The 25,729-nt window shown below is 45.7% G+C and overlaps 1 long non-coding RNA gene across 1 annotated transcript in view; it reads left to right on the top strand.

Moving 5' to 3' along the window:
- The first annotated feature begins 431 nt into the window (after positions 1-431).
- The window catches only part of LOC142577951 (uncharacterized), a 43,052-nt gene continuing 17,754 nt past the window's right edge, over positions 432-25,729 (top strand). The window contains exon 1 of the long non-coding RNA XR_012827110.1: positions 432-578. This is a non-coding gene — a long non-coding RNA (uncharacterized LOC142577951). The remainder of the gene's footprint in view (positions 579-25,729) is intronic.

Raw genomic sequence — 25,729 nt, 5'->3', positions numbered from 1 at the left:
AACGATCTGTTGTTTGTTGCAGGTAATTAATTTATGTGGCTGGCTGCTGTACTGCTATACCTATGCTATATTTTATGATCTTCTAATGGAAAGGCAATGCTCACGTGCTGGTGTAACTATGCTAATTTTCAAGTTCTGACTGAAAGAGGCATGTGCCACAGTACCACAGATATGTTTATAATACGTACGTATGTACTTCTTAGGTCATACGCGAAAATCTTTCGATGTCGCGGCATACAAATGTACTTATAACGCATCTATGAACAAGGGAACAAGTCAGTGCCAGGAAGAAAACGCGTTACTATCCTAAAATGGTGAATGCAGCCAGCTGCGTAGATACCGAAAGGCAATATTCAGCACACCAGCTGGTTTGCGTGCATTGTTATGGCAGTGTAATACGTTTCAAGGGTGTGAAGTGTTGGCTGCGAAGAGGATAAAAACAGCTCGCACATTCTCGTTGCAAATTCAAAAATTGCCTAGCGTTATCCACGAGACTTTCGATATGAAGCAAGATCGGCCCAACCATTATTTTTGCAGAGCAGTATTAGCAGCCTCTTGCATAGTTTCGGTCGTTATTGGTAAGTATGTTATTGGTATGTTTTATTAACTTCTAAATCTATGAGCGAATATTTCTTTTTTTGTTTGCTTGAGTAGACTGGTATCCATACAAATATATATTGCGTGTTTCCACAATGAGATTTCATGGTCACCTTCACGACGATTAAACATAACGAAAAGTAATTGCGCGAGAGAAAAGCATTTGCTTCGCTTCGGAAAACTCTGTTGACGCTATTAGCTACACATAATCCGTGATGTAAATGTGCTAAAATTATCTTCTTCTGCAAGCCATTTTTTCGGCATTAAAAAATCCTGACTCGGAGATTACCACAGTCATTAAACATAAAAGTGAACAAATATTGTATTCCACCTGTGCAGACATATAGGGTAGAAACTTGAAGGTTAATAAAGAAGCTCGAGTATAAGCTACTGACCGGCGCAAAAAACGACAGAACGGAAAATGGTAGGCGTACCTATAGAAGACAAGAGAGTGGTCTGGATCAGTGAGCTAACGGGTATAGCCGATATTCTAGTTGACATTAAGAGAAAAAATTGAGGAGGACAGGCTACGTAATGCGTAGGGCTGATCGTCCGTAGAGCATTATATAATGGGTGCCAAGGTAACAGTAGCACAGTCGACGACGAAAGAAAGTTAGGTATACTGAAGAAATGAGGATATTTGCAGGTGCAAGTTGTAATCACCAAGTGGAAGACAGTGGTACTCAGCAAAATTTATTGCAGGGCAAGTTAGTTCATGCTTAACAACTGAATACTGGTATGCGCACTTCGAAAACGGGACAAAAGGACACAGAAGCACTGGGCAAGCGCTTGTCCTGTGCTTCTGTCTTTCCTTTGTCCAGCCTTCGACCTCTGCGCTTACCATTATTCAGTTGTGAAACAAGGGTACTTGGAGATCGCTAGGAGAGGCCTTCTTTCTGCAGTAGACTTAGACATAGCCTGTTAATAAGGATGACCATGATTGTGGGTCTGCCAGCTAAAAACCTGTTTCTATTTGAGTTGTGTGAATATTATCTTTCTAATATACGTCGAATAGTAATGATGAGTATTGAATATCGTATCGCATGTAGAACATTCAAACGCCGACGCATATGTTCGCAGCTGGAATATTTAGCTCGCTATAAATAGGTACCACGCTTGTGCGCACTAGCCAAGATAACACAGCTAATTATAAATAATAATCAAGGACTCTCATAAGCTGAAGATCACTAAAGGTCAGCATAAACAGGTTCTCAAAATATTTAGAGCTTGGATATGGTGTAACGAGCTTGGTGTAACGTGCCACTGGGAGACGACGCTTACAGCAGCATAGTCATTGCAGGAAAGAACCAAGGTTTATTGAGAGCGTGGCTTATAAAGATATGAATGCAGCGCGCTGTACGCACTGCGCATCACCGATGCGCATCCGTGCTGAATATAATCAATACATGTGTCCGATACAGCCTCCTTCGGGTAACAAAAAAAAGAGACTTAGATACATATACACATTTGCCAAACTTATGAGACTTGCTGAAAATGTTCATCATAATGAAGCTTCTGGGGAGGCCGGACGACACGAGTCGACCTTCTAGTAGTATGCCTCGGTTGGATGCCAGGCGAAGGATCGCCATCACTTGCTGGTAGCATTGATCCTACGGCTGTTTCTAGAGATGACGCCTCAGAGGCTTGCGCTGTTGGTTCAGCTGGTGCTGCAGGCGCCGACGCACGGGAGATTTCACTTGGTAGATTCTCCTCGCAGTCGTCATCACTTTCTCCGCTATACTGTTCACCCGTCTAAGTAGCTGTCGGCGGTTGCGCCGCAGAACACGTTGATCTTGCGTTCGTACTAAATAGGAACGTGGAGCAGTTTCACCAACGGCCTTCGCTTTTGGGGACCACACAGTCGCATCCTGAAGCCTCACCTTCGTGCCTCTGCGCAGTATTAGCAAAGGCTTCCCGGCCTTGGCTTGGTGGTGCTTCCTCACAGGGGTCCGGGACACGAAGGTTAGAACGAAGACGCCTTCTTTGCAGAAGCTCACCCGGAGGATGCCCATCTTCCAGCGGTGTTGAGCGATAGGCTTGTAAACCCAGCCAGGAGTCCTCCCTCGCCTCTCGAGTCTTTTTCAAGATGCGCTTTAGGATTTGCACACCTTTCTCAGCCGAGCCGTTCGACTGCGGGTAACGGAGGCTGGAGGTTACATGTTTGAAGTCGTATGTTTTGGGAAATCTGGCAAATTCGTGGATTGAAAACTGGGGTCCGTTATCCATGCAAACTTTTACAGGTACGCCGTACCTGGCGAACATGGCGCTAAGGTCTGCGATCGTAGTTGCTGCAGTTGTGTCGTCAAGTTCCTCAACCTCAGGGAAATTTGAAAAGGCGTCGTAAGCAACCACGTACGAATTTCCAACATAAAAGACATCTACGCCGACCCTATACCAAGCACATTTTGGAACTGGCCGCAATAGAAGTGGTTCATGCGGTTGCCTGTACGCTTACTTTCGGCAGGTTGCGCAGCTTTTTACTAGCGCAGTGATTTCGCCGTTCAGACCAGGCCAAAATGCAAGAGTTCGGACCCTCCCTTTGCACTTTCGCTACCCGAGGTGGCGAGCATATATCCTTTTCAGGATGCTTTGTCGCATAGTCTTCGGTATTACATCTTTCGTGCCCTTCAGCACTATTTCATTAACGACTGACAGTTCTTTCGCAAATGGCTTGAGTTCCCCGTTCACCGGCTGCCCGCTTGTTAAGCTCTTCCTGACGGCCTGTAGGTATACGTCACGAGACGCTACTTGCTGCAGTAACCGCTGCGTTTCGGAAGTGACCATGTAGCCCAAGGACTGCACCGCATGGATCTCCACGTCGTCTGTGGTACCATAAGTAGTGCCAACTTGATCTTTGCCCTGGTCAGCTGTTGAGCGTGACAGCATTTCAGCAAGTACCAGCGGCTTTCCGGGAATTTACGGCAAGACACAGTTGTAATTTATTAGCCGCAAAAAGAATCTTTGCACTCGCGGTGGCATGACGGCGATTTTTATTTGCGCGATCGCTATAAGCAGATTGTGGTCTGTTTGCATAAGCCCTTTTCTTCCGTACACAAACTCGTGAAACCTTTCACAGCCAAAACAAATTCCGAGTGCCTACTTTTCAATTTGTGCATCGCTTTGCTCGGTTCAGGTTAATACACGAGATGCATATGCTACAGGTCACCATTCCCTAGTGTAGCCTTGCAATCATGCTGCACCGACACCTTCCTTTGATGCGTCGCACGTTATTTTAGTTTCTCGTTGCGGATCAAAGATTGCAAGCAGGGGGGCGGTAGTCAAAACATGCGTTAAGATTTGCGACTCTTGCGCGTGGTTTGCTGTGCATTGGAACTCTGCGCGGGACTTGATAAGCTCTCGTAAAAGCGTCGTTCGCTCGGACAACCGTGGCGCGAATTTGCTGAAATAGTTAGGCACTCCCAGCATCCGCTGCATGTCAATCTTGGACCTTGGTGTCGGCATTTTCGCCAGGCTTTTGATAAGCCTTGGGTCAGGCGATATGCCCTTTGGGCTTAAGACGTCACCAAGTAATTTGACTCGTTTCACACCGAACTTGCATTTCTGCGTGTTGAAAGTCAATCCTGCTTTGTCGGCAGCTTTAAGCACTTCCGTCAACCATTCATCGGGTTCTTTCTTACTGGAACCCCAAACTAACATGTCGTCAATGCGTACTAGCACATCAGGTAGGTCCTAGAATACTTGACTCATGGTTTGTAAAAAATACCTCCGATGCGAATGAAATGCCGAAGGGCAGACGCAGAAAACGGTATCTCCCAAACGGTGAAGAGAAAGTACCCATCTTAGATGTGCGCTCGTCAAACGGTATCTGATGATAGCCGGAGTTCGCGTCAAGACAGGTGAAGTACGCGGCATTGGTTAAACGGGCTTGCAAATCCTCGCGCCTAGGAAGCGGAAAATGCTGCCGCTTTATGTACTTGTTAACAGCTCAAGGTCCATGCACACCCGTAGCTTGCCATCTTTCTTATTTGCCAGAACTAAAGGACTGGCCCAGTCGGTGGGCTCGTTCACTTTAGCAATTATGCCAGCACGTACCATTCTTGGAAGAGCCTTCTTTAGATGCTCTTCCAGTGCCGAAGGAACTCGTCGTGCTGGTTGCACGACTGGCACCGCTTCGGGTTGCAGGACCATGCTGTATGCCTGCTGCAAACAACCTAGGCCCACGAAGACATGCCTCAAGTTCTTGAGAAGTCCCTCGTTTGAAATCTTGTCTACGGCACCTACTTTACGCTGGACCAACCCCAAAGCTTTACTAGCTTCTAGCCCAAGTAGGGACTGACGGCCATTCTTTACAACAAAAAATGTGATCGTAGCAGAAGTATTACGAAGCCTTGCTTCCTGCGTAGACGTTCCATAGCACGCTATGGTACAACCGTTACACACCCTCAGCACCGAATTCGTTGGCTTCAACTCTTCAGCTCCCCGAAGTTGGCGGTAAATTGACATGGGAAACAGGCTTGCCTGCGACCCCGTGCCCACTTTAAAGCTTATCTCGCGATTGCCAACTTGGGCTTTCACCGTCCAATCCCTCTCGCGACTACATGTCATGATCTCGAGAATGTCGAAGTCCTCGTCTTGCTCTTTTTTTTAACTTCACTGACTACTGCTGACGCGCAACTACTTGCAAAGTGGTTCAGCTTGTGGCACAAACGACACCTCTTTCCAAACGCTGGGCATTGCTTCGGTTCATGCCAGCGGTTGCACTTACGACAGCTAAATTGTTCTTTTCCTTGCTTCCGCTCTCTTGAGGGTGACGCCGTGCGCCTCGATACGGCATCGGCTCTGTCTTCCCCGCTACGCCATACTTCGATTCGCTGTGCTGCCGTCTCCGCTGCTTTACACATTTCCTCTGCTTTTTGCAAAGTCAGTTGGCTGTCACGAAGCATTTTCTCCCGTAGTCTAAGATCGTCCGTGCCAAATACGATCTGGACCTTTATCATGGATTCTTGCAAAACGCCAAAATTACACTGCGCTGCTTGCTTTTTCGGGTAACGGACAAATTCTTCAAATGGTTCTCTCTCCGCTTGCTTTCTTGAGCGGAATACATATTTCTCGTGCACTTCATTGCTCACTTCGGCGCAATAGCCATCAAACTTTCTTACCACTGTACTGTAGTCGGTCTTGTCTTCATCCAGCGCGAACTGGAAGTTGTTGAAGACGTCCAGTGCGTCGTCACCCGCCATGCTCAGCAGGAGGGCTGCCTTCGATGCTTCCATTTTCGGCTGGTCCTTTACCGCCGTTGCCTGCAGAAATAACTCAAATTTCTGCTTAAAACGCTTCCAGTTTTCCGTGACGTTACCCGTCAGCCGCAATGGATGTGGTGCCTTCAGCAGGTCCATAACGCGTTCTTCGCGGGTACGATTCCCCTCAGGCGTCGACAGGCAGCGGAGCAACTTCTGACACCTTGTAACGTGCCGCTGGGAGACGACGCTTACAGCAGCATAGTCAGTGCAGGAAAGAACCAAGCTTTATTGAAATCGTGGCTTATAGAGACATGAATGCAGCTCGCTGTACACACTGCGCATCACCGATGCGCATCCGCGCTGATATAATCAGTACACGAGTCCGATACAGTGAGCAGGCATCCTTAGCTCAAATACATGGGCATATAATTTTTGTGCATCACATGTCCCCAATTGTTTGCTGCCGGGAAACCTTTTCAATAAAACGGAAAAGCCACACAGTAAGGCTACGTACTACATAATTCGTGCTTAAGAAAGATGAGAAGTTCGTGCAAAGGAAAAAGAGAAGCTGTTTAAAGATCCGTGTGCCTAAGACGCATCTAAAAAGCCAGCTGCAAACAGAGCCTCACTGTCTGTAGTGTAAAAACAAAACTGGCATGACTAGTCTGCATGAAACACAAAATTACAGATTACGAGTAAAAATATAAGTCGACATGTATGCTGCAGGCGCAAAAGGGAAGACAAAGCTTACATTACATGGTTTATTCCGGTATTTATTCTAAAGCTTTTGTAGTAGTTTCAGGCTTCATAACTTCACCCGTTACTGCACCTTGTTGCATTTAAGCAACGTTCCGATGAACAGCGTTAAAAACAGAAGCAAAGTTCGTTTGGAGCTGCCTGTACACATTGTTGCATTTCCGCAACAACAGGTAAGTTTTGCTAATGGTAAATGTTTTTCTGCATAAGACAAAGCGCAAAAAAAATTCTTGCGCAAAGCTCAACATCCTCCTGACTCTGTAGATTCAAAAAACTTTGTTTTCTCGGAATAGTTTGTTCCTGGCGACGAAACATTGCTATGTTGCGCAAATGCAACAACGTGTGCATGGTTTACTTTCCTCGGAAAAGTGAAATGGATCCCACACATTTATGGCCGAGCAGTGCCTCCTGACAGTGAAGGCAGCGATCCTTCCAGGAGTGACGCTAACGAAGAGTGTAAGTCCGTCTCGATTCAATATTTTCGCAAGATGTTTTCCGGTCGAATTTCCTTTCTTTTTTTCAAAAGGAGGCGGTGCATCCCCACGCCGCCGTGTTCCGTCGTCAAGGGCCAAACCTTAGATCTGTGCTTCTATGTTCTAAATTTTGACAATAACCCGAATACACTGCATTGTTTCCTGGTAACACGGGGATCTGCATGACATACTTAAAGAAGTGTGGGAACCACCTGTGCTGCACAAACAAAAACAATTGCTTCTTTTTGTTCCACACTAAAACATAGGTGCAGCAATGATCGTCATGTGCGAATAAACATCTGAGTATGAATCGCGCAAAGCCCTACCTTTCATTTTCAACTTCTTCTTTGTTTGCACGTTGTTGCAAATATGCAACATACCATTTTTCTGCAAATTCAAACCACAGAAATTTGCTAAAGCTAGTTTCCAAGGGAGTGGAGCTACTTTTATGCTTACCTACAACTCCATGAATAATATATTGAGGAAACAAAAATTGTGCAGTAAAGGGTTAAGACACTTTGTTTAGCAAACCTTGAAGGGTCACCTGATTTTAATAGTGTGTTGCGAAATATCTTTCTCGGACATTCAAAAATAGTTAACTTTCTAATATGAATATTTAGTTTATAGCGAAAATCGTTAAATTTTTATACCAATAGATATACTGTAATATTTATTTGTACTTTAAGCTTTGAACATTCGCCAATACCTAACTTGTATTGTAAGATGTAGTTGTGGCAATCCAAATAATTAATGAGCAGTAGTAATAACTTCAAATATTTTTGGTCTTTTTGCGTTTTTTAAAACTTATGTGATGCGTGTCTATGGTTGTTTTCATGGAACTCCAGAACGTCAACTGAAAGGCTATTAGAGTTCTTGTGACTGAAATGTTAACTTATGGTCAAGGCTTACTGATTTATTATTGAGAGCGAAAGCAACATACATTGTTTTTTTTAAATTCAAGCTTAGTTGGTGACCAGACAGTCACTACGAAAGTTCATTTACTAGTTCTTTACAACAGGAGTCATAGAACAGATGCGGTCAGAGGAGATCGAAACACTGTATCTTCTGCCTCTAACACAATATCGAGAACTTCCGGAGTCGCAACACTGACATTCATGTAAAGTACGAAAAAAAAATGTAGATTCTCAGATCCACCCTGATGCACAAGGTATTTATTGCAAGGAAAGCTGAATTTATAGTAACTGACTTCTACTAAGTAATCTCTATTTAATAAAACACTACTAAATATGTTAACTGCAGTGCCTCTGATTTCCTACAACTATAGCTTAAAAAGAAGCATGTCCTGTGCAACTGAAGTGAAGGGACATGGAAACTTGTAGTATCTAAATTACACTGTGTACATTGTTGTATATTCACAATAGCAATATGACGAATCTTAACTAACGCAGATTATGTGGATATTCATTCCACTTTGGAAGCCATACTTATTAGACAGTTCTCGTATAGCGTACGCTATACAATCGCGTACGCTAAAAAATTGCGGGTCGTCACTGCGCATGCGCTGAACGGCAAACGAAACCGCGGGTATAGCCGGCATACGCAAGGCAAACGAGTTAGCGTTAACGTTTTTGCGTGGTTTGTGGAGTGTGCATGAAACATGGCGGCGGTCCCGGCTGCCCGCTTCGAATTGAATTTGGTGGTGCTTTTGTAAAAAGCACTTCGCTTGTAGCAAATGATTGTGTAAACGGCTTTCGCTTAGTCTCAGGCCGCTTCGACGACAGTGTATTATGGATAACCTCGTGGTGTTTTCGAGATAGCTTCTCGTTTCCAACGAGTCGAACGAGTTATGAGCGTTATGAGGGCGGTGGGTTGCGCCACCAAGCTCTTGCTATTATACTGCCGAATGTCCTACATATGTTAAACCATAAAAAAGAAAAAGAAACGCTATGAATTACCACGCCCAAATTTTCTGATCCCCTATTTCAAGCTGTGCTTTAGTACGTCTCCGTATTTTGTCATTTTGCTACTTTCATTCCACAAGTCCTCCAATCGCCTCTAAAATGGATGGATGGATGTTATGAGCGTGCCCTTTGGAATGCGGCGGACGGTTGCGCCACCAAGCTCTTGCTATTATACTGCCTAATCTCCTACCTAGGTTAAACAATAAAAACAGAAAAAAAGCACTATGAACTACAGCACCCAAATTTTCTGGTCGCCTAGTGCGAACTGTGATTTTGTACGTCTCCGCTTTTTGTCGTTTCCCTAGTTTTCTTCCACCAATCCTCTAATCGCCTCTTAATAATACCTATTGCGGACATGTTTGCTTTACGACTGCCCGCGCTGAACCCAAGGGTTTCAAGCAGGCCAGTGATGCCTAAATCTACTGCTGGGTAGACGTCTTCACATTCTAATAAAACATGCTCCGTCGTTTCCCTAGCTTTACCGCAGCAAGCACATGCTTCTTCTTCCTTCTTATACCTCGCTCTATAAGTGAGTGTTCTAAGGCATCCCGATGTCACTTCTAAATGTAATGAGCTTCCCTTTTAGTTATCATAAATGGTTTCTTTCCTGATTTTGTTTTTTTCCTCTTAAGTAGTTACTCATGGCAGGTTTCTTTTCCACTGCCGCCACCCATGACATTATTTCAGCCTTTCTGACTTTAAGCTTGACGTTCTTTGTTGCTGTGTTGCCCACCCTACAGGCCGCATGCTTGCTGGTAAGTTTCCTAGTTCTTTTCCTCCACTGCGAATGAATGTTTTTTTCTGTACAGATATCTCAACACTCTCCCAGCCCATTTACTTTCTTCCATATTCCTCAGCCGTTCTCCATACTCAATTTTACTGCGAGCTTCCCTTACTTCAAAACTAGTCCTGCCCACATCACCCTGCACAGCTTCATTTCCAGCCTTCTCGTGAGCGCCCAGTGCGAGGCGACCCACTGATCTTTTGTTCCCGTCGAGTACTGATTGTACCCCTGATTTAAAGCAAACAACCGCATTTCCAAAAGTAAGTCTTGGAACCATTACACCTTTCTAAAACGTTCGAGATGTCGGCGCCACTTATCGCTACAATCGGGAAGTAGCCGCAACGACGGCACATGGCCTTTGAGATCCGAAGGTATCGCCAGCCGACTAAAACTGTAAAAACGTGCGCTGCTTAGCGTACGCTATGCTATATCGTATAGGGTACGCTAGAAGTTGCGCACGCTAAACTAAAACTGTCTATTGTTGGGCAGGAGGTTATATTTCTGAAGGTTCTTGAATGTACTGAAACTGAAACCTTCTTCAAGAACTTCCGTGAGAAAAGAAGACAGAGTTTGCAGCGCTAAGCAGACTTGGACGAAGTGAGACACAAACGAACCCACGAAATTTTATAAATGAAACCTATCTGAAATATAATCTCAGTAGAGATAAGCAGGGCTGATAGGAGCTAACACTGCTCATAGGTCGTCATTCTTTAACGTATTAGAAGTCTCTGATACATACAACATGGAGATCCTAGCCACCTTTGTTGTGTTTAAATAAACGTGCACAAACATAAAAGAATGAAATTTGTGATATCAGAAATCATAAACGAACACAAATTAGTCACAAACCAGTAAATCAAAAAGAAGATAGTAAATATGCTTTGCTACACATTCTCCGAAAATATGAAATAAGTATACGTTCTTCTAGTAAATTCCGCATGGATGTGACCCGGAGCATTTTAGCTGCGTTTCACGAAGCTGAAAAAAACTTTAAGCCGCTGCCCGGGCAGAACTGTAAACAGATCTCAAGAAAAAAGGGGGCACTATGTCCAATGTTCTGGCGAACTAACATGATTGTGCACCAATTCCTGCCTTTCTAAAAATTTGTTATCCAGTGCTCGAAGGCGTTACACGTATCTGGGCTTCCAAAGAAATCTCGATATAGGGCAACGCTTTATACTATGTGATTTAGTAACAGGCCACTGAAATTCTTATTATAACAGCTCGAAAGAAATAACTTTCATGGCAACTGGATTGTGATTCTGCATGATTGCTGAAGTGTGTTGCCATGTTTTTAATTCTATAAACTTTCTCCTCATGAATCTGGCGTGCTGTGGGTATTAGACCTACATAAACGCAATCGTGCACAGGATCTAGAGGCTCACGGCCATTTATGAAGTTTTGTTCACGTGCCGAGAACACGAAGTGCCTTTGGGGCACAACGCTCAATCTTGCAGCTCTACTCATTTTGTGAATTTCTTAGACTTTGTCAGTGAACTGCTGTTTCCTCCTTAACTGCGATGGAGATGGAGTCTCACGCGCGTCCGCCGGACTCGGCAGTGCCCGCGGTGGCTGCCTTCAGGAAACGCAACGGCACCGAAAGCGACACTGACAGCTACGACACCATGCACTGCTGTGTCAGCAGTGAAGATTCTTGTGACGAAACCTTCGATCTGGTGCGGAATCGTAAAACAAAGTGAAGGTTTCTCAGCGCATCATTGAATTTGAGTGAGTCCATCGTGAGATCTTCGCGGAATACTGAGGTGCTCACCATCCTGTTCGCGCCAGTTCTCGCCACTGACAACCTCAGACGCCTCAACAGTCAAGCCGTGTCGTCACATCTAGAGGCGCTGGTTCCGAATGTAATCAAAGATATCAGAATAAAGACCCGTAAGAACATGCTAGCGATTGACGTAGAACACGTGGCTGCATTGGATTCTTTGCGCAAAGTAACGGAACTTGACGGCATGAAAGTCCGCCCTCGTATTCCGCTGGGCGAACAAGTCAGTATTGGCGTAATTTACAATGTTGACGAGACCATTGTCTACTCCTATCTGTCGATCCTAATTAAGCGAGCTGCAGAAAACACCGTCATCACAAACGCGTGTCGTCTCGGCACGTCACGGCGTGTTAAGACCATATTTAAGGGCGAATCTCTCCCACTGCACGTAAAAGTGGGCCCCTTCCGACACGTAGTTGGCCCCTTTATACCAAAACCACTGCAGTGCCGGAAGTGCATGAAACTTCGCCTTGTGAGTAATAATAGTAGCAATAATACTACCGTCTGTTCTCGCTGCACTGGGCCTCACATCACTAATACGTGCGAGGCCAGTGTGCTGAAGTGCACAAACTACAGGGGCCCTCACGATGCCTCCACGAAAGAATATCCTTTGATTCGAAAGGAAATGACAATATTAATGAGGATGGTTAGAGACCACTCGCCTCATGGAGAAGCAGCAACATGCATTAGGCGACGACGATAACGTCGCTGACGTCGATCAAGAGCCTCCAAAGCCTCAGCGCAACGCACCCACGTCTATTATCATCCATCTTCTGCCCAGGCCAAATGCAGTCAGCTGAAAGGACAAAGGTGCATCGAACAGAGCGGATGCGGACACTTGGCCTGCATTCCCGAGGCTGCATGCCCCTACTGAGTGAAATCAGACTTCTACAGCAAGGGACACTTCGTCTGTTACTGATAAATTGACGGACCAAGATCAACAAATTGTTGTCGTGATCAGCTCTCTGGTGAGTGCTATTCGTTTTCTTCTGGACAAGCTACAGACAACAACAGCTCGAAGTGCGTTGCAAGTGCTGGATGCCATCAATCCGGTTCCAGCGAGCGGACCGAGATTCCGGAAGAACAGAAGTCTAGTGCGTGAGAACTTCTACAGCAGGGCCATGGCTAATCGACAACAGCGATTGTTCCGGAATGATGTCAGAAGTGCCTTCATATTCTAAGGGAATGCTAGAGGCCTGAGGTCACGTATTTTGGATTTTCGACACTTCGTCTTTGAAAGCCACTTTCTTACATTGGTCATCTGCGAACCGAACTTATCAGCCTCCATAAGACAATCAGGATAGGAACCTCTTGTTTCAAACACATGTGTCCGTAGTAGTAAGGTTCTGGTTTGCATTCTCAAGGCCCTTACGTATTTTTCCCAGCCCGTAGCACCACACGACGGTAACAAATACGTCTGTGTTACTGTGAAACATAAGAGGCTGTATTTTACTCTTATTGGCGTCTACCTTTCCCTAACAATTCAGTTTGATAGCAAAAGACTGGAAGTTATTATGGCTGCTACTCCCAGTCCTTGAATAGTAACACGGGACTTCAACGCTCATCGCCATATATGGAGAAGCTCCAGGATTAATTTGAGGGGCAGGTCAATAATATCCTTTGCATCAGGCCACAAGCTGTGTCTTCTAAATGACGGAAGCCCGCCATTTCTGCGAGGAACCACGTACAGCAGCTGCCTTGATTTGACTGAGGTCTCACGTTGCCTGACTTAGAGCGTGAAGTGGTTCACTGACATTAAAACCCATGGGAGTGACCATATTCCGACCTATGTGAGAATCGATGGGCTAGACGCCGCATTACCAGTTCTATCTCGCAAAATCAACTGGTCAGTCTTTCAAGATCATGTAGAAGACACATGCAAGAACAATATCGCACGCAGATTAAAAGACATAATTGCAGACGCAATGCAAGATTCTACACGCTGCTTCACACATTTATCAAAGTATACAGAGAATGACATTGAATTGGAAATGCTACGTCCACTACGTCGCCGAGCTGCAAAGAGGTACAGGCGCACGAAGTCAATTCTTGTCCTCAAAGAAGCTCGGCGCGTGCGAAAGAAGATAAAACGCCGAATGAATAAGCTAGCGGATCAAAGATGGAAATGCATTTGCGAGGGACTGGACCCCCGGAAGCCATTTTCCCGTGTGTGGCGTAGCCTACGGAGTCTTCGCTCAAGTCTCCAGCAACGACGCCCTTTTAATGCCCTTGCTCTCTACCAAAACCGCCGAGAGATAGACGTTGCAGAGGAGTTTTGTGTGAAAGTCGCCGGCGGCACAGTTTTAGTCCCTGACATGGCTACAAGATACAAGTATGGACGCTCCATTCTCTAGGGAAGAGCTAGAAGCTGCTCGAGCTCTGTAGGTGTTCGTCTTCACCAGGGCCCAATGGCATAACATATACTGTTTTGCGCCACGTAGGTCCAAAGCACGAAGAAAACTTCTCAGCATTTCTAATAGTTCATGGCAAGGTAGTGTCGTCCCACAGGAATGGAAACGCAGCCGCCTGATACCGCTTCTAAAAGCAGGAAAGTCGCCGCTCTAACTGGCATAGTATCGGCCTATAGCTCTGGCCAGCTTCGTCAGGAAGCTCATGGAACGTATGATCCTCATGCGTATCGAATGGTACTTTGGACACCACAAAATTTATCCTGACTCTATGGTGGGATTTCGACGAGGTCTTGCATCGATTGACAGTGTCACGGATCTATTATACGTAGAACAGCAAAAATCTCGGAAGCAATTATAAGTAGCACTCTTCCTTGACGTGAATGGCGCTTACGACAACGTTTCCCATCAAACCATTCTAGACGCACTTATGACAATTGAACTTGGAGGGCGAGTATATCGATGCATCAGAAGCTACTTGACACAAAGGTCCTTGTTCGTACGTACGGAAGATGGTCCGACTACCGACCGCTACACATGCCGAGGTGTTCCCCAAGGCGGTGTTCTAAGCCCTGTTCTTTTCAACCGCGCGCTTCTTGGGCTGGCCGGATCCCTACCGGAAACAGTGAGTGTCTCATTCTACGCCGACTACAACTGCATCTCGTGATCAGCGGTCACTCGCCTGCAGGTTCGCGCAAGGCTACAGAAATCAGCAACACAGGATCTGACTCATCATCATCATAATAATCATCATCATCATTATCAGCCTAGTTACGCCCACTGCAGGGCAAAGGCCTCTCCCACACTCCTCCAACTACCCCGGTCATGTACTAATTGTGGCCATGTTGTCCCTGCAAACGTCTTCATGTCATCCGCCGACCTAACTTTCTGCCACCCCCTAGTACGCTTCCCTTCCCTTGGAGTCCAGTCCGTAACCCTTAATGACCATCGCTTATCTTCCGTCCTCATTACATGTCCGGCCCATGCCCATTTCTTTTTCTTGATTACAACTAAGATGTCATTTACCCGCGTTTGTTCCCTCACCCAATCTGCTCTTTTCTTTTTCCTTAACGTTACATCTATCATTCTTCTTTCCATAGCTCGTCGCGTCGTCTTCAATTTCAGCAGAACCCTTTTCGTAAGCCTCCAGTTTCTGCCCCATACGTGAGTACTGGTAACACACAGCTATTATACACTTTCCTCTTCAGGGATAATGGCAACCTGCTGTTCATGATTTGAGAATGCCTGCCAAACGCACCCCAGCCCATTCTTATTCTTCTGGTTATTTCAGTCTCATGATCCGGATCCGTGGTCACTACCTGCCCTAAGTTCATGTATTCCCTTACGACTTCCAGTGCCTCGCTACCTATCGTCAACTGCTGTTTTCTTCCGAAACTATTAAACATTACTTTAGTTTTCTGTAGATTAATTTTCAGATCCACCCTTCTGCTTTGCCTCTCCAGGTCAGTGAGCATGCATTGCAATTGGTCTCCTTAGTTACTAAGCAAGGCAATATCGTCAGCGAAACGCAAGTTGCTCAGGTATTCTTCATCAACTTTTATCCCCAATTCTTCCCAATCCAGGTCTCTGAATACCTCCTGTAAACATGCTGTGAATAGCATTGGAGAGATCGTAGTTCCCTGTCTGACGCCTTTCTTTATTGGGATTTTGTTGCTTTCTTTGTGGATGACTACGGTGGCTGTGGAACCGCTATATATATCTTCCAGTATCCTTACATATGGCTCATCTACACCCTGATTCCGTAGTGCCTTCATGACTGCTGAGGTTTCGAATGAATCAAATGCTTTTTCGTAATCAATGAAGGCTATATATAAGGGTTGGTTATATTCCGCACATTTCTCTATCACCTGACTGACAGTGTGAATATGGTCTATTGTTGAGTAGCCTTTACGGAATCCTGCCTGGCCCTTTGGTTGACAGAAGTCTATGGTATTCCTGATTCTATTTGCGATTACCTTAGTGAATACTTTGTAGGCAACGGACAGTAAGCTGATCGGTCTATAATTTTTCGTCTTTCGCGTCCCCTTTCTTATGGATTAGGATTATGTTAGCGTTCTTCCAAGATTCCGGTACGGTCGAAGTCATAAGGCATTGCTTATACAGGGTGGCCAGTTTTTCTAGAACACTCTGCCCACCATCCTTGGACAAATCTGCTGTTACCTGATCCTCCCCAGCTGCCTTCCCCCTTTGCATAGCTACTAAGGCTTTGTTTACTTCTTCCAGCGTTACTTGTGGGATTTCAAGTTCCTGTAGACTATTCTCTCTCACCTGATCGTCGTGGGTGTTACTGGTACTGTATAAATCTCTATAAAACTCTACCGCCACTTGAACTCTCTCATCCATATTAGTAACGATATTGCTGGCATTGTCTCTTAACGCACACATCTGATTTTTGCCTATTCCTAGTTTCCTCTTCACTGCTTTTAGGCTTCCTCCGTTCCTGAGAGCCTGTTGAATTCTATCCATATTATAGTTCCTTATGTCCGCTGTATTACGCTTGTTGATTAACTTAGAAAGTTCTGCCAGTTCTATTCTAGCTGTAGGGTTAGAGGCTTTCATACATTGGCGTTTCTTGATCAGATCTTTCGTCTCCTGCGATAGCTTACTGGTTTCCTGTTTAACGACGTTACCACCGACTTCTATTGCGCACTCCTTAATTATGCCCATAAGATTGTCGTTCATTGCTTCAACACTATGGTCCTCTTCCTGGGTTAAAGCCGGACACCTGTTCTGTAGCTTGATCCGGAATTCATCTAGTTTCCCTCTTACCGCTAACTCATTGATTGGCTTCTTATGTACCAGCTTCTTCCGTTCCCTCCTCAAGTCAAGGCTAATTCGAGTTCTTACCATCCTATGGTCACTGCAGCGCACCTTGCCGAGCACGTCTACATCTTGTATGATGCCAGGGTTCGCGCAGAGTATGAAGTTCAGAGTATCAAGTATGTATTTCATTTCTAGTCTCACCATTCTGGCTCCTCCACGTCCACTTTCGACTAACCCGCTAGCGAAAAAAGGTATTCATTATCCGCATATTAGTCTGTTCTGCAAGCTCTACTAATAACTCTCCTCTGCTATTCCTAGAGCCTATGCCATATTCCCCCACTGACTTGTCTCCAGCCTGCTTCTCGCCTACCCTGGCATTGAAGTCGCCCACCAGTATAGTGTATTTTGTTTTGACTTTACCCATCGCCGATTCCATGTCTTCATAAAAGCTTTCGACTTCCTGGTCGTCATTACTGGATGTAGGGGCGTAGACTTGTACTACCTTCAATTTGTACCTCTTATTAAGTTTCACAACAAGACCTGCCACCCTCTCGTTAATGCTATAGAATTCCTGTATGTTACCAGCTATTTCCTTATTAATCAGGAATCCGACTCCTAGTTCTCGTCTCTCCGCTAAGCCCCGGTAGCACAGTACGTGCCCGCTTTTTAGCACTGTATATGCTTCTTTTGTCCTCCTAACCTCACTAAGCCCTGTTATACCCCTTTTACTACTCTCTAATTTCTCCAATAACACTTCCCGACTCGCCTCACTAGATAACGTTCTAACGTTAAACATTGGCAGATTCAGATTCCAATGGCGGCCTGTCCGGAGCCAGGTATTCTTAGCACCCTCTGCTGCGTCACAGATTTGATCGCCGCCGTGGTCAGTTGATTCGCGGCTGCTGGAGACTGAGGGCCGGGGTTTGATTGTTGTATTCATATAAGAGGTTGTGGCCAAGTACTGCTCCAGGGTGGCCAATCCTGCTCTGGTGAGAGAGTGCTTTACCGGTTCTGGTCACCGGGATCAGGCCGCACTCCAGGCCTGTTTGTGCAATTTGAGTATATCATCTGACTATATTCACACAAAAGGCCTTACCATCTCAACGGAAAAATGTGCGTTAGTCGTTTTTACGCGAAAAGCGATGACTCGTTAGCCAGTATGCATCAATGGCCCGTCTATCTCCTAAAACAGAAATCATCGGTTTTGGGGCGTCATTGTTTACCGGGGCTTCTGTTGGAGCCCTCAGGTTGCCTACTTGAAGATGAAGCTCACATCTATTGTTCACGTCTTCAAGTTCATCGCCGGAAAAACATGGGGATCGTCAGTGGGCTGCATGCTAGTTATATCGAGCACTTTTTATCTGATTCCTACGATATAGCTCTCGCGTACTTGCTAAAACATAAAAGTGAAATGTTCGAGAACTTCAGGGCGTGCAAGCACAGGTACTACGTGTTTGCCTAGGCCTTCTGCGGAGCACCACAACAGCAGGAAATATTATAAAAGCTTAAGACGATCCGATCACGACTTACATTAGCACCGACACGCTTAGGGCACATGTTCGTCATGTTTCACGGGTGCAGTCAAGCTCTCTTTCCTGCCGTCGCAAACATTGACCACAGGCGTCCTTATCCAACGTGCCTTCTTACCATCGGGCTTCACCCCCTCAGCGCGTTCAGCCTCAGCTTTGTTGTGTTTACAACAACCTCAAATGCGTCTTTCAGTTTCAGGGATAAGAAAGACGACCGACCTGCCTGCCCTGGCCTTGAAGCAAGTAGATCTGCATTGTTTGCGCACTTTCGACTTTCACTGAGTCCACATATACATGGATGGCTCTTCCTCTCAGACCAGCTCCACCGGCGCAGTGGTCATACCATCACGATCAATAAGCACGGATGCGCCTAAAGGCCCTCACGCGGCTTTTTCTGGCAGCCACCGCCAGAATTTATTCCGTGACCTCGTGTTTAGCAGTTCGATACCATAACCACTAAGCCACCACGGCATCTCCGACATTCGTGTGCCGTCGTCACGAAGACATAGTCGTGATACATTATACATGCATTCGTAGTCGCATCGCGTCTTTGATGCAACCTTGGTTGTTCGAATGTCGTCATTCACGCTTTGCAATCTGACTCTCGTCATTCTGTCGTCGTCAAGCCTTCAACTCCGACCTAGTGGTCCTAGTTGTGTAGTAACTTGTGCTACTATAGTAGGATACAACTTTAAAAAACAGCAGTTGGCAACCAAGGCACACAGGCCACGTGGGGTTATTACTCCGCCAGCCAATCACGGAAGCAAACAAAGTCGTCGTCGTGCGACCATTTGAAAATGTCGTCGTACTTGATAACCCCGGAGCCTCTGCTGTTCTTCAAGAGTCTTTTCATTGGCAGAAGCGACGAGGTGTGAAACATACATGGACAAAGTATGGAATCTGAGTATTTCACTCTTCAAAAGTCCGCGTTACAATTAATTTCACTACTGGCCCAATTTTACTCATGAAACTACACTATCAATTGAACTCAAACTTCACAGTAAGTAGTTGCAGCGAAGCGAGCGTTTTATTTCACTTCAATAAAGAACCAGGCTTTCACCTTTCCACTATAATAGATGAATGAAAACGTACAAAATGAAATTACTCGCTTATAATTTCATTTTTGTGGTTAACGCCTTATTTAGGTAACAGGGCAAGCTTGAAGTAGGAACTATTTGCAACCTCGCGGAGGAACAGTGGCTGGCGTTTACGAGGGCGTTGGTGGGGCTTCACCGCAGGCTTGAGTTGGATCCGACTATAGGTATGTTTTCACGCTCTTGATGCTGTCGTAGTTGTTGGATTGCCGTCATTCTAGCTTTGTCTTCCGATTTTTGTCATGAGGTCTTCATCATGCCATTGTCGTCCCACCGTCGCTGTCAGCCGTCGCCATGATGCTGTAGCTTTATCATTCTTATTACTTCAGTTACGTGATCCCATTGTCGTGATAGCGTTGTCGCCTACCGCTTTCGTCATATAGTAGACGTCATTATTCATCATTGTTTTGTAATCACACCGCCGTCATTCTACCGTGATGATCCGCCCTTGTTAGCCGTCATCGCCAGAATCTAGCGATCACACCTTCAATGCCAGACCGTCGTTGTATCGCGGTTAAAATCGGGCAATCATCGCTACTCTAGTGTCGTTATCCGATTCCCGTCATGCCATTGTCGTAACGTCAACGTCGTCACACAGTAATTGTTGTGCCATTTCCATCATACACTCGTCGTCTTCCCAATGTCCTCATGTCGTTGTCATGCTATCAACATCAATGCATCATGGTCATACCGTCATTGTCATCAACGTCATCGCATTCGTTGTGTACCATCGTCGAGATGCCGTGGCGGTGATTCCATGGTCATCATTTTAACTTGGACATCCGACTTTCTTCTGCTATCGTTGTCATACCGTTGTCGCCAAGCCATCATCGTCATGCCATCGTCGTCATATCACTGTCGTTGATCCATCGACGTCATTTCTTGTTCATCACTCTATCGGAATCATGCCGTCATAACTGATGCGTTATTATGCCACAATTGTCAAGCGATGGTCGTCATTGCGTTGTCGTCACAAAGACGCTATCATGCATCTGTAATGATACAAACGGCATCATGAGGCTTTGGTTGTGCAGTCGTCGTCATATTCGCTCCTTCATCGAGTTGGCTTCATACAGTTGTCGTCACCCCATTGTCGCCATATATAGATGACAACGACTATAGTCGTCGTCAGCTTATTGTCTTCATGATGTCGACGTCACGTCGTCGTCATTATAGCATCATCATAATCTAGGAATCGACCTGTCATTGTCATCATGCCGTATTTTTATACTCCTTTGTGTTGAACCGATATGCTCTCTTCCTCATTCCCTCGTCACTGCGTCGACGTCATTGAGTCGTAAATATGCCTTCATGCTCATGGGCGATGAACACAGCCAACCAGCGAAAGTCCCAGAATTACCACTACACGTCTTAAATTAACGCGACTTCAGGAATATGGTGTGTCGCTGGATTGCTCCACTGCTATACTCATTACCGCTTACAATCATCGCGAGATGACTTCTGCGGCAATTTTTATTTGCAATACATCTATATACATATATATATATATATATATATATATATATATATATATATATATATATATATATATATATATATATATATATATATATATATATATATATATATATATATATATATATATATATATATATATATATATATATATATGTAACCAAGGGGCCGATTTTTATTACTCATACCATAAGAAGCCAACAAAATGCGAAGGTTGTGGGATCGCTCCCACCTCCGGCAAGTTGTTTTTTCATCCACTTTCGTTTCCATTAATTAATCGGTTCGTAATTCGATTTATTAAGCACAAGTTATTTCCCCTATGGTGTCCTTGGTGTCAGTGTTTGTAGGCTTCTTATGTTATGACTGTATATATACTTAAAAACTTGAATGAGCTTTACGTTGTTACTAGTAATTTCTAGTGAACAACGATTTTCATTCGTCGACGAAAAAGTTCTTCGTCCTGGAAGTATTATTCAAGAAACGGCGAAATTTTTTATCAGAGTCAAGCAGCGTTTCTTGTCATTCTAAAATAAGGAAAAAAACAGGAGGGGAACAAGATATTTAATAAATGAAGTGAGAAGACACGAGCGATAAGAGTTTCTTTTGTCCTTGCTTTCGTGTTGGACCAATGAGGGGATCCACAAATCTGCGAGAAACAGGGCGTATAGAAATTTCGTGACCCTTTCTTGGTGGCGCGAGTAAGCTGCAATATTATAGCACAGCTAGAGATGCATCGATATGCAGTGCTCTTTGGAGGTGCGAGGTTGAGAACGGGTGCAAACAAAACTTTACTATACCGACATTCGTGCATCGATTACCTATTTTCGGTGATCCCATTATTGCGATAACAATTATATGCGCAGTACTGAAGGCATTTAGTAGTGGGCATAGTGCTGGTGAAACAGAATAAGACGACGAGTATTGCTTGCTTCTCCGTTTCCCTATAGCACCCGCCTGTTTCAGCCTACCCTTACAACCTAGTACTAGTGCTGCTAGGCGAACACCCCGTTGTATTTTGTGGTGAACACACCAGGCGCATATCTGCCGTCCGAATCACGGTCCCCATAAGGTTCCGTATTAATTCCAAGGACTATAGAATCGTCGACGCGCGTCGTGTGCGATCTATCTATCTATCTATCTGTCTATCTATCTATCTATCTATCTATCTATCTATCTATCTATCTATCCTTTTGCGCCAATCCTAGGGGCAAAGTCACTTTCCAGCTTGGGCTACTAGGTAAGTGCTTGTGATACCGTCATGGTCTTTAGATTATGTTAATTTCATCTTCGTCACCTTACTCGCGTCATGCCGGCGTTGTCACGCGTTTTACGCCGTTCAAATCACCCCTCCTACCTGATAGCTTGCGGAGCTAAAGGTGCGCATTCTCGGTATACCATTGTGGTCATTACGCTGTCGCTAGTCCAGCTTTGTCGTTTGGATCTCGTGACGCCATCATTGTTATAAGTCATCACGTAATTATTTCTGACGTCATAGTCATGATACCATCGTCGTCATTTTATCGTTGTGCTTCCTGCTTCGTCACCAGATTGTCGTCACGCCGTGGTGATCACACTATTGACGCCTTAGATTGGCCGTCATAAAGTCCTCGTCCTGTTCTCGTAGCCACCTTATTGCTCTCATGCCGTTGTTATGCATATTCATCATTGCTCACTCAACCAGTCGTCGTAATACATTAGTTATACGTCGGTCTAATGTCATCATGGTCATTCTCTTTTCGTCGCTTGAACTTCGCAGTCTGGCTTTCGCGATGCCGTCGGCGTTAACCAGACGTTGTCACAAGGCGGTCGTTATACCATTGTCGTCATACCGTCTTCGGCCTTCCATCAACGACACATCTTAGCTATTCTATCGCAATCAAGCTGGTCTTCGATGGTAATTATGCTTCAACAACAACAATTATGGGGTTTTACGTGCCAAAACCACTTTCTGATTATGAGGCACGCCGTAGTGGAGGACTCCGGAAATTTCGAGCAGCTGGGGTTCTTTAACGTGCACCTAAATCTAAGTACACGGGTGTTTTCGTATTTCGCCCCCATCGAAATGCGGCCGCCGTGGCCGGGATTCGATCCCGCGACCTCGTGCTCAGCAGCCCAACACCATAGCCACTGAGCAACCACGGCGGGTGTAATTATGCTTCAGTTGTAAGGCTGTACGCATCATTGCGTTGTGATCAGACAGTCGTGATAATGTCTTCGTGGTCATATGGTCATCGTCATGGTGTCGTGGGCGTTCCATCGCTGCCATTCCAGCTTCGTCATCCTGTTTTGATCAGCTATGGTCATCACGCCATGCAGTATTCACGTTGCAGTCGTCGTCACGTCTTCGTGGTCAAAGACTCGTCGTCAGCCCGTTGTCATAATGCCGCCCTATCATACCACCGTCTTGATTTCACAATCGTCATCTCATTATCTTCATGCCGTCATCGGCATACCGCCTTCGTAATTCTATGGATGTTATTGCCTCTTTGTCATTTCATCGTTGCAACTGTGTCATGTTAATAAGGACACCCACATGCCATCTCGTTCATTTAAGACGTTAGTTGTGTAACTGGCGTCATGGTGTCGTCGCACTCATTCCATTGTTGTCATCTTAACTTCGTCTTCGGACCCTCGTCATGTCTTTGTCGGCGTGCCATCGTCGACAGACAGTCCTCTACCACAAATGGTCATCATGCCTTTCGCGTGACTCCCTCGTCCTTATAACAGCATGAATATTTCGGAATACTCATGTCAATGTCTACATGCCGTCGGTGTCCACTAGCCTTGAATTTTATACCGAAACTCATGGCGACAACGACGGCAGAAATGCGCCTATAGTACCCATGTAATTGCTATCCTATTGATAGCGGATAAGCAACCGAAACACCTGATATGTAGACAAGAATTCGATGACCGACGGCTGTGCTCGCAGCTATTATTGTACTTTCAACGTTACTTTCTTGTATGGGCACAAGCTCCATATATAGTGAGATTCGTGACTGAAAGTTTGGGCGCAGTATGATTCTTCGCCGTGGCTACAATGTGGCATTTGTTGGCGGAGCTTCTTCGTTCACGCTCCAGACGCGCGCACCTAGCCCTATGCCTAACCAAAGTCCACGTCGCCCACAAAATCCACGTCGGCCTCATCAATGAAATTAAGCTCATGAAACTAAGATTGCCCACGAAGCACGAACTCCCACGTGGCAACCGCCCAAGAAGCCATCTTTTTTCCATGAATCACGTCTTACTGTCCCAGACAGCAAGATTGAGAAATATGACATGGTTGCCGATTAACACTTTACGTAGATGTCCATCTCCTGCAGCTGCAGCCGCCCGCATGCCTGCCTGTCGACCTATGCGGCTACGCAAGGATGACGGACTATTCGCGTGCCTCCTGCAACCATTCGCTGTGTTATCGCCGTGGAGAAATGAGCCGCGTCTAACGCAAATTCCCGTGGCGCGTAGTAAAACTACGAGGCTTTACTGTACACACGCCGTGACTACACCAACGCGAACGACCAAGTAACAGCGGCGAATACCTGGCGTGAACGCAGTGGAGAAATCGGCGACTTTCGATTCACCGTCACAAGGCCACGAGCCCTCCCCGCCGCGTCGACCGTATACTGGCCCAGCGCGTGGCTGGTGCGTTAGCCCTTACCTGAAAACCAAAGTAGCGCTCGATCGATTTGCGGTTCGTTGCTATTCGTCAAAATGCTGAAAGTCCCCTCCCGCTGACGGAGACAGTGAAGGAATAATCTCGATGACGTAGCAGTGACACAGTTTCGAAGAAAAGAAATGTACCGGCGATTACGATACTCCCTACTGCGAAATTTGATCGCAGCTCTATGCTTGTTTTCACTTCTCGAGTTATTGGCTGGCTCGGAAAATCTGTCTCGTCCTGCAAGTTGCAAATAAAGCGAGTCGCGGCGTCATTGCCCCGTTGAGGTGGAGATCGCGAGGGCCACTGGGTGGGTGACGCGTGGGCGGGATTCAAAGCAGCCGCCGCTGACAGACCTCCCAAAGGCTGCGCGCTACTCTAGTGCCATCTCATAGCCATCATCACCACACTACGCTTTTTTTCTCACGCTTTCCTGATATCCTCCTCCGCTTTCCGCCTCGTGGTTCCGCTGCATCCTATCCGCTTCCCCGCCGCTGAGCGCCGCGTTTGCTTTCATCGTTCGCTGTGCTTGTTCGCTCGGTTACGCCACCGCCGACGCTCGCAGCAGGAACAGGTGCCTAGGAGCTGCGCTCTAAAAAAAAACACGAAATAAAGAAAGCCCAACGTCATGACTTAGCAAGAGCATGAATACTCGACGCAGCTATGATCTGAAGCCACGAGCCAACTGTAATGCAAGAGCAAGATCCACAGACCCCGGCGTGCTTCTCTACGGTGAAACGCTCATGGCCCTAGTAAACACAGAAGTGGACTACTTTGTCTTTAATGAATTCCTCACCACCTAGTTGAAGAAAGTTAAGACTGCATGGGACGGCCCTCAGATTTCCACAACTGGAGATCCACCCTTCACCCCGACCGGTTATTGCACCCTTCACTATAACGCTTAATACGTTGCGGGAGACGCGGTGTATATAAGGCATAACATGAGTTCTTGGTGCTAAAATCTAACATGCATGTTTCTGTTTTTACCTTTCTTTCATTTCACATCAAACGTACCTGCAATACTTCACCCTAAGTCAACGTGATTTATTCTGTCATTTTGTGATGGACAGCTTTGTTCATCAGTGTACTGACGAGGGCGTTAGGACAGCTCGCGAACATGTCGTTTTGATTCCACGTTATACTAGCTTTGAAACATCGCTTCTAAAATAGCATGCGCAATAAAGACGTACACCTCCACTGCGCAACCGGCAGCATCAATTGCTTTTGTGTCTTGTCATGCTGATGCACGACCTTCTAATAATAGCGG

This window comes from Dermacentor variabilis, chromosome 4 (assembly GCF_050947875.1).
Source record: "Dermacentor variabilis isolate Ectoservices chromosome 4, ASM5094787v1, whole genome shotgun sequence".
NCBI classification, from domain to species: Eukaryota; Metazoa; Arthropoda; class Arachnida; order Ixodida; family Ixodidae; genus Dermacentor; species Dermacentor variabilis.
The sequence above is the reverse complement of the archived record's forward strand: the minus strand, read 5'-3'. Positions and strand labels throughout refer to the sequence as shown.